Source organism: Mangifera indica, chromosome 8, assembly GCF_011075055.1.
Source record: "Mangifera indica cultivar Alphonso chromosome 8, CATAS_Mindica_2.1, whole genome shotgun sequence".
Lineage (NCBI taxonomy): Eukaryota > Viridiplantae > Streptophyta > Magnoliopsida > Sapindales > Anacardiaceae > Mangifera > Mangifera indica.
The window spans coordinates 34,469-48,303 of record NC_058144.1 but is presented as its reverse complement, the minus strand read 5'-3'; the positions used below and the strand labels follow the sequence as shown (position 1 = coordinate 48,303).

The window sequence follows — 13,835 nt, the reverse complement described above, 5'->3', positions numbered from 1 at the left end:
AAAAGGAAGGTGAAGACTACTCTGAAACCTTTGCTCCTGTTGCAAGGTTTGACACCATTAAACTCCTTATTGCATTAGCAGCACAAAAAGGTTGGAATCTTTACCAACTTGATGTTAAATCAGCATTTCTCAATGGTGAATTAAGTGAAGAAGTGCACATTGAACAAGCTCCTGGATTTGTAAAGAAAGGTGAAGAAAATAAAGTGTGCCTACTTAGAAAGGCCTTGTATGGCCTAAAACAAGCTCCAAGAGCCTGGTATAGCAAGGTGAATGCATACTTGCTGAAGCTTGGCTTTGTAAAGAGCTTAAATGAGGCTACATTATATGTGAAATTTGTTGAAGAAAATGTGCTAATTGTATCCATTTACGTGGATGATCTTCTGGTCACAGGAAGCAATGAAGAATTAATTGCTTGGTTGAAATTGAAGATGCAGAATGCATTCGAAATGACAGATTTGGGAAAGCTCAGCTTCTTTTTGGGAATTGAAGTAATTCAATCTGATGTTGGGACCTTTATTGGTCAAGAAAAATATGCAAAGGAGATATTGAGAAGGTTTGGCATGGAAAATGCAAAAGGAGCTGACAACCTTTTAGTGCTAAACCAGAAGCTGGAAAAGAATGATGGATTTCTGGAGGTTGAACCATCTGTTTATAGAAGCTTGGTAGGCTGCTTGCTTTATCTAACAGCAACTAGACCAGATATAATGTATGCCACAAGTTTGCTTTCCAGGTTTATGCAAAAGCCAAGCCAACAACATTTCAAAACAGCCAAAAGGGTACTTAGATATGTCAAAAATACAGTAGATCTTGGAATTTTTTATAACAGAAAATTGGAGCTGAATTTATGTGGCTATGTTGATAGTGATTGGGGTGGTTCAATTGATGATTTTAAAAGCACTTCTGGTTACATATTTTCTCTTGGATCAGGTGTTATATGCTGGAACTCTAAAAAGCAAAGTGTGGTAGCTCAAAGTACAGCAGAAGCTGAATACATAGCTGCTGCTTCAGCTGTAAATCAAACCATTTGGCTGAGAAAAATTTTAGATGATTTGCATGAAAAGCAAGTGGAACCTACACCTATTTATTGTGATAACAAAGCTGCAGTAGCCATAACAAAAAATCCTGTTTTCCATGGTAAAACAAAGCATATCAAGATCAAGTATCATGCCATTAGACAAGCAGAAGAAGAATCAGAGGTGAGGCTAATTCACTGCAGCTCAGATGAGCAATTAGCTGACATTTTGACCAAAGCATTAAACACCAAAAGGTTTGTTCAAATGAGAAAGAAGCTGGGAATGATAAGCAAGTTTGTCAAGGAGGAGTGTTGAAGTTATGAAGCAGTGAAGTTGGCTGCTGAAAATTCTGCACTTTTTTTTTTTTTTTTGAAGATGGTTCTGGTGCAGAAAGCTGAAGATGATATGGATTATTTTTGCAGCCTTTAAAATAGTGACAAACTTCCTTAACCATTTTGTAATGTTTTTAGTTAGAATGCAACCAAACTAAATTGTATTTGTTATGTTAGGTGTACTTTGACTTAAAGTTTGGTTAGCTTGTAAGAATTTGTGTGGATAAGCTTAATTTAAGCTGCTTTTGTACAGGGGTTAGGAAGCTATGTAAATATACATGTATGGCAAAGAAATGATAGGTTTTAAAAGTCACAAAAACAGAAAATAAGCAGACCTCCGTTTCAGCTCTCTGTTTTCTCCTCTGTTTTTCATTTTTCTTGCTTTCTTTGCTTCCAGATCTTCATTAAAAAATCAACAGCTTTAACTTGAAACATATAATTTCTTCCTACGCAGATTTTATTATTTTCTACCAAAAAAACTAAGGGGCAGCATTATCAGTAACAATGAGGATATCAAATAATCATCTCTCTTCATTTAAGTATAATTTACACTATATTTTATCTCCACTACATACATGTTCAGTGCTATAGAAGTCAGCAAACTTATTTTTCTGGCCTGTTCATAAATACCCTGCAGAATTTGCTAAGTTACAAGTTTTATCAAGATAACTGCACCACTATTTTCAGTAATTTTTAAAGCTTTGCAGTGGCAGAAACAGGCAAGTTGAACCTAGCAGGAAGCTTAAGATCTTCCCACTCTTCATCATTCAATGGGGAGAAGTACCGGTCAACCATAATGTCACTGATAAGCTCCAACTTAGATGGCTGCCACTGAATGGAAAAGAAAGGATCTCCAACCCCCAATAAAGATGTGTCAATTTTACCCAAAAGAAACCTAATCTAATGAAAATTCATGGAGAATGTAATTTATAATGCAAGGATAGAGAGAAAAAAATGTTCACGAACCTTTGGGTTCTTGTCCTTGTCTAATAGTATAGCTCTACAGCCCTGCATTCGAAGAAGAGTTTAAAAGACAATTACAAGAAAGAAAAACATTACAGAACATATATTTGTGTAGACTGAAAACCTCAAAGAAGTCCTTGCTAATTTCTCCCCTCATGACATGACAAACCATTCTATACTCACGAATAAGGCATTGACCAACGCCTTGGAGCCTTCCTTCTCTAATCTGAATTAACATGAGCAAAATTAGCCTTTAAGTTCAAACTTTCATGTGCTTCATAAAAGTTTCCATATCCCAGCATTTACCCATTTTCTCTACGAAACTGAAGTTCTCAGCAGGCAAGAAAATAATTGATTTAATGCAACTAATCATCTGGCCTTCAGCGAGCTTAGAAAGTAGATAATGTAGTTACATTTGAAAGGTCTAGTGTTTTCTTTTTTTTGATATGATATAATTATCATTCAAAACTTTTACTATTAAGCAAGTCAAACAGCCACCAATTCAAGATCCACATAATAAGTATTGAAATTCTTTTATGATAACTTTTTATGTCATTCTATAATTTTTTTGAAAAGAAAAAACAAAGCACAAATTATTACCACACTTTCTTGCATTGGACATAGACCAGGGACCTACTTGAAATTGTTGTAGAACACCTGTGTCTACAAGACCATACCAATATTCCAGTAGATCTCTAAATACAATCAATATTTGCTAATTAGGGCTGCAAAAAGCACTTCAAAGTCCAAACCCTAAAAAATAACTGCTTAAACATCCATCCAATTGAATCAAAAGTTCACCAATGACTCTAGCATCCTTGTTAAAGGGTTACATATAAAAATGACTGCACAATTTCCCATATAATGACAATAAGGTTAAGTACAACATCCCCACCGATTGCAGAATCATACTTGACAGGTTTAACGAAAAATCAATACTATTTTCTGTAGTAAGAAGGTTTTGAACATTAGAATTATCCCAACTCCACCTCTTACAACCTGAGTTATCCCAAGGCGATACTAGCAAATGCACGTCATAAAGAACTAATCAACTTGCACAGACAGTAGAAAACAGTGTAACTTATTTAATGAACATCTACAGGAACATTTAATTAAAACATCCCAATCACCAGAAAAACTGACATTGTTATATGCATCTTCAGGCATTAATCAGATGAAGTAATCAAAAGCAAGCTTCACATATACTGATCTGATGACTTGAACGGCTGGAAAATGAGAGATCCCAAAATCCTTGACTCTGGTAACTCCACAACTTTTCGGTTGCTAATCAGTTTCTCATACTGAATATACTGCTTTGATACCATTTGATAGAGTTTCCACATTTTATTCAACAAAAACAGAAAAATAAAACAATAAACAAAATAACATGAACACTATTTTATTGATTTCGTTTAGAGGAAATTACAAAGATAAAATGATAGACTAGATAATTCAAGAAGTTCGAGATCTCCTATTTTCTAGCTGTTTGAGAAGTCGGAGACCTCCCATAATCAGCCAAAAGGTGGCTGCCCATAAAACCAAAAACCTTAACAATTTTCTCCTTTCCTTATTTGAAACCTAATCACCATTTTTATAGTAAAACCTAATCTATGAAATGAGAACAAGTATCCTAATCCTAACATATACAAAAATAGACTGGATAATTTGAGGAGTTTGGGATCTCTAACTATTCGAAAGGTTTGGAGATCTCCCACTATCGACCAAAGTTGGTTGCTGAAAATATTAGAAACCCTCATAATTTTTTCTCCCCTATTTGAAACCTAACCACCATTTTTATTGTAAAACTTAACCTATGAAATGAGGATAATTGTCTTAACCCTAACAGACAAATAGTCTTCTCTCTTTCCCTCTCTGCTTATGATTATAAATTTACAATAATAGGATAATTGTAGAACTATTAATTTAAGAATTGATCCAACCAATGTTCAAAATCTTTGAACAAGAAAACAATATTCAATAAGCCTAAACATATAATTCTTCATCAATAAGAAATAATTGCAACTGTGAAAGATAACCTAACTAATGATAAGCACTATAGTTTTTCAAATAAGTTTGTTGATTATATTTATCAATAATCGCTGAAATGACTGTTGGATCACTAGCATCTATCTTGCAAATGCTTCTCCCAAAAAAGATAACCTCTGGAAACCAAGAAAAACAAGTAAGTAGCAACATCTAAGTGGCAATTATATATAAGGATACATGGCTTAGATTAGAGACCAAGGTGCACCCAAGGCAACCATTCATTAATCACTGACAAGATAAATAATGTAAATTTTAACACAATAAAAAGATGTCTTCCCAAATCTCTAAATTTAGGTATATTTGAGTGGGCATTGACAAGCTAATTGCAACGACAAGACCAATGCTAGTGAAGATTGAGCTTTAGACTCTTGTAAAACCACACCAGTTCAAACACCCCATTAACTTCAATAGATGAATTGATTTTGTAAATAACTCCATCCTTAATTTGAACTTCACTGAGTATACAGTTCAATAACAACAATCATATAGGAAGCATACTGATGATGGAACAAAGTGAGTTGCAAGGCCACAAGCAAGCATTTCAGAACCGTCCAACCTTGCACCTGTAAGACCAACATATTCTCCTGAAAAGATATTAGGAGATAGTTATGTACAAATAAAATCCTCAAGTTTAGAGTAGGCTACAGAAATGACTATCTAGATAATGCACAATAGACAACATAGATAAGAAGCTCCCAAATTCTGTAAACGATACCATGGAAACTAGGAGTTTTTGTTTTTTCATTTTCTAATTACAAGATCTAAGAATAAGGTCTGTCTGATCATAAGGTTAGATGTAGGTTTGGAGATCAACAACAGGAGAAGCTCACTTCTCCCTTGAACTGAAGAGTTCTCCAAATGGAGTGCAAACTCATGATTTTATTCTCTACCTTTCTTTATGGGGAGATGAAATGCCATCTGACCCAAAGGGTGCATGCAACTAAAATCCTACATATTATAGATGAAAAGGAACATGATGTAATCTTTGGTGATTGTCAGAATTTGAAGGCTTTGTACAGACCAGTAAATTAAGTTACAAGGATGTTGAAGACAATCTAGAATATAACAAGCCTTACCAAAGAAACCTGGCAGTCTTGACAAGAAGTAAGAGGCACCAACATCTGGGAAGAGTCCTAAAGCTGTTTCTGGCATTGCAAAGACCTGCAAAACATCAAATACAAAGATGTGATTGAGAATATTAGAGCCATTTAATTTTAAGGCAAATCTATTAGCTTCCCTCCTATTATTTGGTCAGTTGCATTAGAAAGGGAAAAAAAAGTACTATTCAATGCCAACAACTATAGAGTAACAACATGAATAAATCATCACAGATAATCAATATTAGACTGAGTTGCTGAGGCATTTAAAAAATCTAATTGTTTGAATCTTGAAATCAAGAGAGACACAGTACATACTGAATTCTCAGTTGCAATGCTGAATCTACCATGTATTGAAGCACCAGCGCCACCTCCCATGACAATTCCATTAAGAATTGAGACCTTGAATGATGGTAAGCTACGTATAAGAATAAGTTCTTACTTGCAGTAGTAATAATAAAAAAATTATAAGAATGAGAATAAAAAATTGTTTAGCAGATTGTGTCACCTGGGGTTTACTGTATGTCGCCATCAAGAAATTTAACAAGTATTCCCTGTAGAAAAAATTTGCAGCTGATCTCAAACTCTGGTCATAGTGGGAGCACATGATCTTGAAGATCATTTAACAGGTCTATCTCCATGTCCTTCTTCTGTTATATTTGTCAACAATGATGATGAGAACTGTAAAATGAAACAACCTAATCCTCATTATCATATGTGGAAGAAGTGTGACAAGCTCTTAATAAGTTGGCTGTTGGCCTCGATCTCAGAGTTAGTGTTTGATCATGTGGCCAAATGTGTTACAACTAGTGATGTATGGAAAGCCTTGGAGTCCTATTTTGTTACTGAAACTAAGGTTAGGGTAGTTCATTTGAAAAATACTCTGCAAACAATGAAGAAAGGTGCACTGAGTATTAGTCATTACACTAAGAAAATGAAAGAAATAGCTGATGCAATAAATACTAGTGGTCAATCTATTTCGGAGGGAGAACTGATTGCATTTGCAGTTGATGGATTAGGTGCTGAATATGATTCAGTTATAGTTCATGTGCACTCAAAGTTAGATTCTCCTGATGGCAATATTACTTTAGCTGAGGTAAAATTCATTTTGCAAAAGTTTGAGCAGCGTATCAACAAGAATAATCTGTTGAATTTGGATGTCTATGGTAGCACAGTCAATTATGCAAGTCAGACTATGGTGAATAATACAGAGGTATGGAGGAATCACTATGATAAAAATGTTGAGAAGTCTAGAGCTTATAATCAGACTAGTACAAATCAGACCACAACAAGTGCTGACAATAATGAGAGAGCTAGAGAAAGGCTTAATCAAAAGTTGAAAGTAATATGTTAGGTATGTGGGAAGGCAGGACATGTTGCTTTATACTGCTATCACAGGTTTGATGTTTATTACACTGTAAACAATAAAATGTCTTCTGAAGTTGGTGGTGATGAGGTCCAAAAGTCCCCGGCCGCACTGTATATGTCACAGACTTCCAATCTTCCTCAGTCAAGACAAAAAGAGTTCCAATAGCAAGGCTTCACAGACTTAAACATTCCACAAGAAACTCTTAAGATGAAAAATATTGGGAGTAAAGCAACTGCTACTCATGCTTGCATATCAGCTAAGTCGTTCATTGCAAAACCAGAGGTGGTGAGTAGGGTTAGATTTGAGCCGATCCCATTCGAGCTCGAGCTCGAGCTCGAGCTTGGCTCGAATGAGCTCAAAATGAGCTAGCCCTAAACCAACTCGAGCGAGCTTGAGCTTGCTTGTCAAAGTTTGTAAATTTAAAATTTTGATACAAAACGATGTTGTTTTGACCAATATGTATTAAAACGACGTTATTTTAATAATGAATTAATTAAAAATTCAAATTCGAAACGAGTCGAACTGAGTTCGAGCTTAAACACAATGAGCTCGACGAGCCCAAGCTGGAGTTGTATTATTATTAAGTCGAGCCGAGCTTGAGCTCGGTTTGGCTCGAATCCAACCTTAGTGGTGAGTGATCCAAATTGGTATCTTGACTCAAAGGTGACAGATCACACACTTTCATACTTTAGCAAAATGGATGTCAGTTCACTCTATACTGGAAACAACAGCTTCAAGTTGATAATGGTGAATGCTTGCCAATTACACATAGAGGTCTTGTTCATTAACCCACTCTGATTGCAAACAAAAGCTTATCTTTATTAAATATCTTGTGTGTACTGAGAATAACAAAAAATTTTATAAGTGTGTTGAAACTAGTGATGGATAATCTAGTCTTTGTTGAATTTATTGATGACTTTTGTTTTGTCAAGGATAGGGAAACAAGGCTAGTGCTTTGCTATAGAGTTGCCGAAGAAGGGTTATATCAGCTAGTGATTTCAACTTTTGTTTCTTTACTTAGTCAGTCCTGTCATGTTACTTCCTTTCAAGGAAATACTTCTGTTAAGTGTCAGAGTTCAAATAGTTTTCAAGTATAGAAAGTTGACTTTGCTATGTGGCATAGAAGATTAGGCCACCCTTGTAAGCAAGCCATGTCCAAAGTGCTTGGCATTGTATTCACTAGTTTTAAGCTTGATAATAAAGAGTTTTTTCGTGTAGATTGTCAACATGGCAAAATTTGTCAACTTAACTTTCCTGTCTCAAGCTGAAGAGCTAAGACTCCATTAGATTTAATCCATATTGATGTTTGGGAGGCTTGCCCCAATGTAATCTCAAGAAGGGTATAAGTACTACATACATTTCTTGGATGACTTCTCTAGGTTTACTTGGCTTTATCCTCTAGAGTCTAAGTCTCAAGTGTATCAGGTTTTTGTTCAATTTCATAAGGCTGTAGAGAGGCAATTTGATAGGAAAATAAAGGCTGTGCAAAGTGACTGGGGAGGTGAGTTCAGATCCTTAAACAATTACTTGCAGTCCCATGGAATAGAGTTTAGGTATCCATGTCCATATACACACTAGCAAAATGGAAGAGCAGAGAGGAAACATAGGCATTTGGTGGAAACTGGACTGGTGTTATTGTCTCAAGCCTTTTTACCTTTGTCTTATTGGTGGTGTGCCTTCCAAACAGCCATATTTTTGATAAACAAACAAACATCTTCTGTTCTTGATTACAACTGTCCTTATCAAACCTTATTCAATGAAATTCCTAATTACAAAATGTTAAAAACCTTTGGATGTGCCTCCTACCCATGCCTCAAACCTTATAACCAACATAAGCTAGAATTCCACACGCAAAAATATGTGTTTATGGGGTATAGTTTTAGTCACAAGGGGAACAAGTGTTTTGAGTGGTAGTGGTAAAGTTGATGTGTTTGCTAGTGTCAGGTTTGATGAGGCTGATTTTCCTTTTAATCTTAATCCTAAATTTGGTGAGAAGTATGCTAGAGAGAGTGTAATAGTCTTGCTTGATACTAGTTCAACCTTGAGCATGTTTCTTCCTCAAGATCAGTTTAAGCAAGTTGATATAGTTCCAGAAAAGAACTCCAAAAACACTAAGCAAGGCTCTATATCCTTGAACAAAATTCAACAACCTCTCGACAATGTCTTGCCCAATTCTTTAACCAACCCACATGCCAATACTTCCATTGATAGTTTTGATCATTCATGTGAGAGTCAGAGTACAATACCAACAATATCACAACGTCAATCTATTAGCAATTCTCAAGAAAACTCGTGTGTAAACAAGTCTTCTATTGTTCTTCAACCACCAGAAACCATTGACTCCAAAGACACCTATGCCACTATTCAGTTGGAACTTCAGTTTCCTAGTCTGAGTGAAAGTATGACAGGGAGTTCTAAGGAACTTAGTGCAAATGTTGAAGAGAATAAAAGTGATCTAGCACTTGTTTGAGCACCAACATGTTCACTGTACCCTATGGTTACCAAGATGAAGACAGGAAGTCTACCTCAGTCTAAAGCTCATCTGGTGTCCTCAGAGATTATAGAGCCTAAAAATGCCACCGAAGCTATTGTTGATCCTTTGTGGTTTCAGGCAATGCAGACAGAATCTGAAGCCCTAAAAAGAAATCAAACATGGATTTTAGTTCCAGCTTCTAGTACTCAACATGTGGTACTAGTTTATGTGTTGATCTACGTAGATGACATACTTCTTATTGGACCTGATTCACAGTTTATTAAAGGGATGGTAGCAGAGTTGAATAATCAGTTTTCACTAAAGGATCTAGGTGAGATGAGTTTCTTTCTAGGGCTAGAAGCAAGAAGGAGTGATGATGGCCTATGGTTATGCCAGGCTAAGTATGCAATGGAGCTGCTGCAGAAGGTAAGTGTGCAAGAATGCAATGCAGTAACAACCCCTATGACCGTAGGAGGCAAGTTGTTTACTGGTGACAACCCTCTGTTTGAAAGATCTACTATGTACAAAAGTGTGATTAGAGCATTGCAATATCTCACTCTTACAAGACTAGATTTGTCATATTTTGTGAATAAGCTAAGTCAATTTCTAAAGGAGCCAACACAGCTGCAATGACAAGCTGTAAAACGTGTAATTAGATATGTCTAGGGGACCTTGAATTATGGCATTAGGTTTAAGCCTGCATCTTTGCTGAAGTTAGAAGCTTTTTCGGATGCTGACTAGGCTAGGAACTTGGAGGACAGGAGATTGACAAGTGGTTATTGTGTGTTTCTTGGAGGAAATCTGATTCAGTGGAGCTCCAAAAAACAAAAGGTTACGACTTTGTCTTCCACTGAATCAAAATATAGAACACTGAGTCAAACAGTAGTAGAGCTAGCATGGTTAAAGACCTTATTCGGTGAATTGAAAATAGAATAGTTTGGAGAACTTGTGATTTGGTGTGATAATCTAAGTGCAGCAGCATTGCCAGCAAATTCGGTGTTCCATGGCAGAACTAAGCACATTGAGATAGATGTGCATTATATTAGAGAGCAGGTAAGTTTGAAGGCTGTGTCTATACAATATGTTCCAACATTACACCAGGTAGCTGATATACTAACCAAGGCCTTGTCTGCTGCACGTTTTGAGATGTTGAGAGAAAAGCTGGGGGTTATAGAAAGGCCAACAGTAGATGATATTGAAGAAAAGGAAAAAAAGTTAAAAAGAGAGTTTGATTCTGTTGTTCGCAAAACAGAGGATAGGGAAGGTAGCACTGGAGCATAGGAGAAGTATGCTTAAGGGAGGAATAAGCTGCGTTACTGGGTTAGGAGATGTGAGCAGTTTGTATTATAATTTTACTCTTCTGAACAATTCTAACTTAGCAGTCAGAATTGAGGGAGGATGTGAAGAGTAAAATTAAGAGTTAGTAGTAAGAAGGCGAGGTGTTGAGTGGAGCAGCTGTAGAGTGAAATAGTGGAAAAGTAGAAAATAAGTAAAATGGTATGCATTGGTTAAACGCACTGTATTAATAATCCAAGGCAGTGAATTGGAATAATTTGAACCTTTCGAAAAGAAAAACAAAAAGAGGGAAAACTGGAGTTTAAGCGTTTTTTGCTTATCATCAGAAGATCTGGCAAGGTAGATGATCTGACGGTGTCAAAGCATGAGCTCGGATGACTATCCGATTGATTTTCGGCTAACGGTATTGATCACATAGGACAGCTGGAAACATCTGTATAATTTTTTCCGCTCTTTTCTTTGTATAAGAACTCTGTTTCTTTGTAGAAAGTTAGTTAAGAAATAAAAAGAGAGGAATTTTAGTTTATTTGCTCCGCATTGTTCTTGCGTTAGTTAGCTTTCATTTCACTATTTCACTGTTTTAAATATTTTAATTTAATTTTTAATTTATAGGTTGATGTGAATGGCTGGCTTCAAGCATTTTCAGCTGATCCTCAGCTCGGTCAATCCACTTCTTCAGAGTAGTGTTTCTTACTCTCTTCTCTCTCTCTTCTACATCTACTGCCACTGTTACATTTTTGAAAAGTGATTTGTGTAGGCGGTGTAAAGGAGAGCAATCTACTGCTTTAGCCACCGCTACTGATTCTACTCTACGGGTCAGAATGATGTTTTCTCAACTATTAAATATCGATTCACTTTATATTTCTTAGATGTGCATCTGGGAGGACTACTGCTCAAATACTTGCTGAACTGAAGGTAAACCATCAACCAGTATAACTGGATTTCTTATATTCTTTTTTGCCTAATCAGATTTCAGCCAAACCACTTTTCTTCTGACATTGTGTGAAACTTGTGTTCTGTACTATCAACTTTGCCTAATTTACTTCAAAACTAATGCATTCAATATCACTTAACACTTTATGCTGCTTTCTTTATCATTGCTCTTTGCAGAAACAATATGCGAACACGCCCATTATTGAGTTTGAAATCGCTGCCCAGGAGCAAATGAAGATAACTGAATTACACCTAGCATAACTCTTCTCATCTAAACCAAAAGCTGCGTCCTCGGATACTGCAGTTGGTACGAAGTAAGCGGAAGGTACTTCTTCCTGTGGGTCAATTGATTGTCATAATCATGAGGAAATAAACAACTATTGGTCTACTATGTGGACTAACATAGTTCTTTTTTGAAAAAGACCAAAAAAAAAAAAAAAATTTCCGGTTACTTCCGTTTTCACATGTCTAAACATTCTATCTACCAACTCTACAGACCAAGTAATAATTTTCTCCATATATTCATGGGAATTATTTTTTTACCTCTTCACCCTGCAATCAGAAGATAACATTTTTTTACAATAAAGGTTTTATGAAACACAAATGACGAAATTAATTGAAGTACAGATTAGTGACATAGGCACCAAATTAATCTAGCTTTATGAGACGCAAATGAGGAAATAATTGAAGTATAGATTAGTGAAATAGGCACCAAGTTAATCTGGTTTTATGAGACCCAAATGAGGAAACTAATTGAAGTACAGATTAGTGACATAGGCACCAAGTTACTCTGCTTGAACTTACCGTAGTAGTAGTAGTAAGTTTGCCATTCAAGGAAAGTGAAAAAGGAGATGAAAGAAGAATTTTGTCATGATTACTGATGTTCTTTCGTTTCCAACTATCAATTTATTCTCAGTTCTAATATATAGCAACTCCTAAGTTATTCTATTCCTGAACAGGTCTCTTGTTGCATTGCTACTGTTTCAGTTCATGTTGTTCTTTTTTCAACTCTAGAAGATCGTATGAGTATCATTGGAGGACACTTGATTTCTGCTTCTGAAACTTCAGCTGGAATAACATCCCAAATTCTTAGTCGAACCCGTCCACCAATTACTACCCATGTTTAGGATGTTTCTCGGGGGTCTCCAGCTGCTGGTTTGGAGGTGCTTTTAGAGATATGGAAAGGCGCACAACCACGCCCCTTGTTTGGTGATGTGGATAAAAGTGGGTGGGTATTCCAGAGGTCATCAACAACAGATAAAGATGGATGAAGTGGTCAACTGATGAGCATTGTCGAGGATTTAAACCTAGGATTCTACAAGATAACATTTAACACTAGTAAATATTTTCCTGCAGGATTTTTTCCCTATGTTTCTATTGTGTTTGAGATCAAAGAATCACAGCATTGAACACTTTTATGTTCCTCTGCTACTTTCACCATTCTCGTTCAAAACCTACCGTGGAAGCTAGAAATTTAAGGTTTTGGTAAGCAGTTGACAAATGAATCTGTACTTTGCAGATATGTATTAGGAGTGTGTTGTTACACAGCATGTCCAGTCACTGTATTTGTCCAACAAATAAACAAACAAATAGCATGTCATAAAATGTTGCTTAACAACTTTGAACTCGACTGTTAGAAACTTTATCCAGCATATTGCAAATGTGCATTTGATTGGATATTTATAAGCGTGCCAAAACTAGTAATGTCTTTCAATTTGTTTCAGTAGCTTGGAATTTATCTTGTTTGATGAGAATTATGGCTCATTTAATTACTGTCATAGCTTAACAATTCATGGGCAACGGGATGCCTAAGTCTTGTCCATTACTTACGAAAGGTTGACATGACTGCCCTATACCATCCATAAACAGAAAAAGTGAGGATAAATAGAAAAAGTGTACAATCCGGACTATCTGATGTGATATTTGGGGCAAATTAAATTCAATAATTTGTGAGTCCCTGGCCGGTGGCCGCGTATTCATCATAATTTGGGGTGGATCATTCATTGTCTCTGACTCTGTTTATATATTGTAATAAAAAGGTGCGCGAAGAATAATTATTTGGGAGGTCATGCTGAACCCCTAAACTTAGGCCCTAAGAATTATGTTTCCTTTATTTCTGGAGCTTGAGAATCGGACAATAGAGTCCTCCCGTTGAATAGTTAGATTGTTGAATAACCATAGTCCTATACTGCACCGCAAGGAATATATAGCTTCCACAGAAATGACAGATGTCATGCATATAGCACAGATTATAATAATTGTTGGTTGGCTAAATTAGTATATATTTCAGTTGAAGGGAATTGATTCATTATA

At 36.0% G+C, this 13,835-nt stretch overlaps 1 pseudogene; it reads right to left on the bottom strand.

The window, feature by feature from the left end:
- Positions 1-2,038: 2,038 nt before the first annotated feature.
- On the bottom strand, positions 2,039-5,998 carry LOC123223284 (annotated as a pseudogene).
- Positions 5,999-13,835: the final 7,837 nt, after the last annotated feature.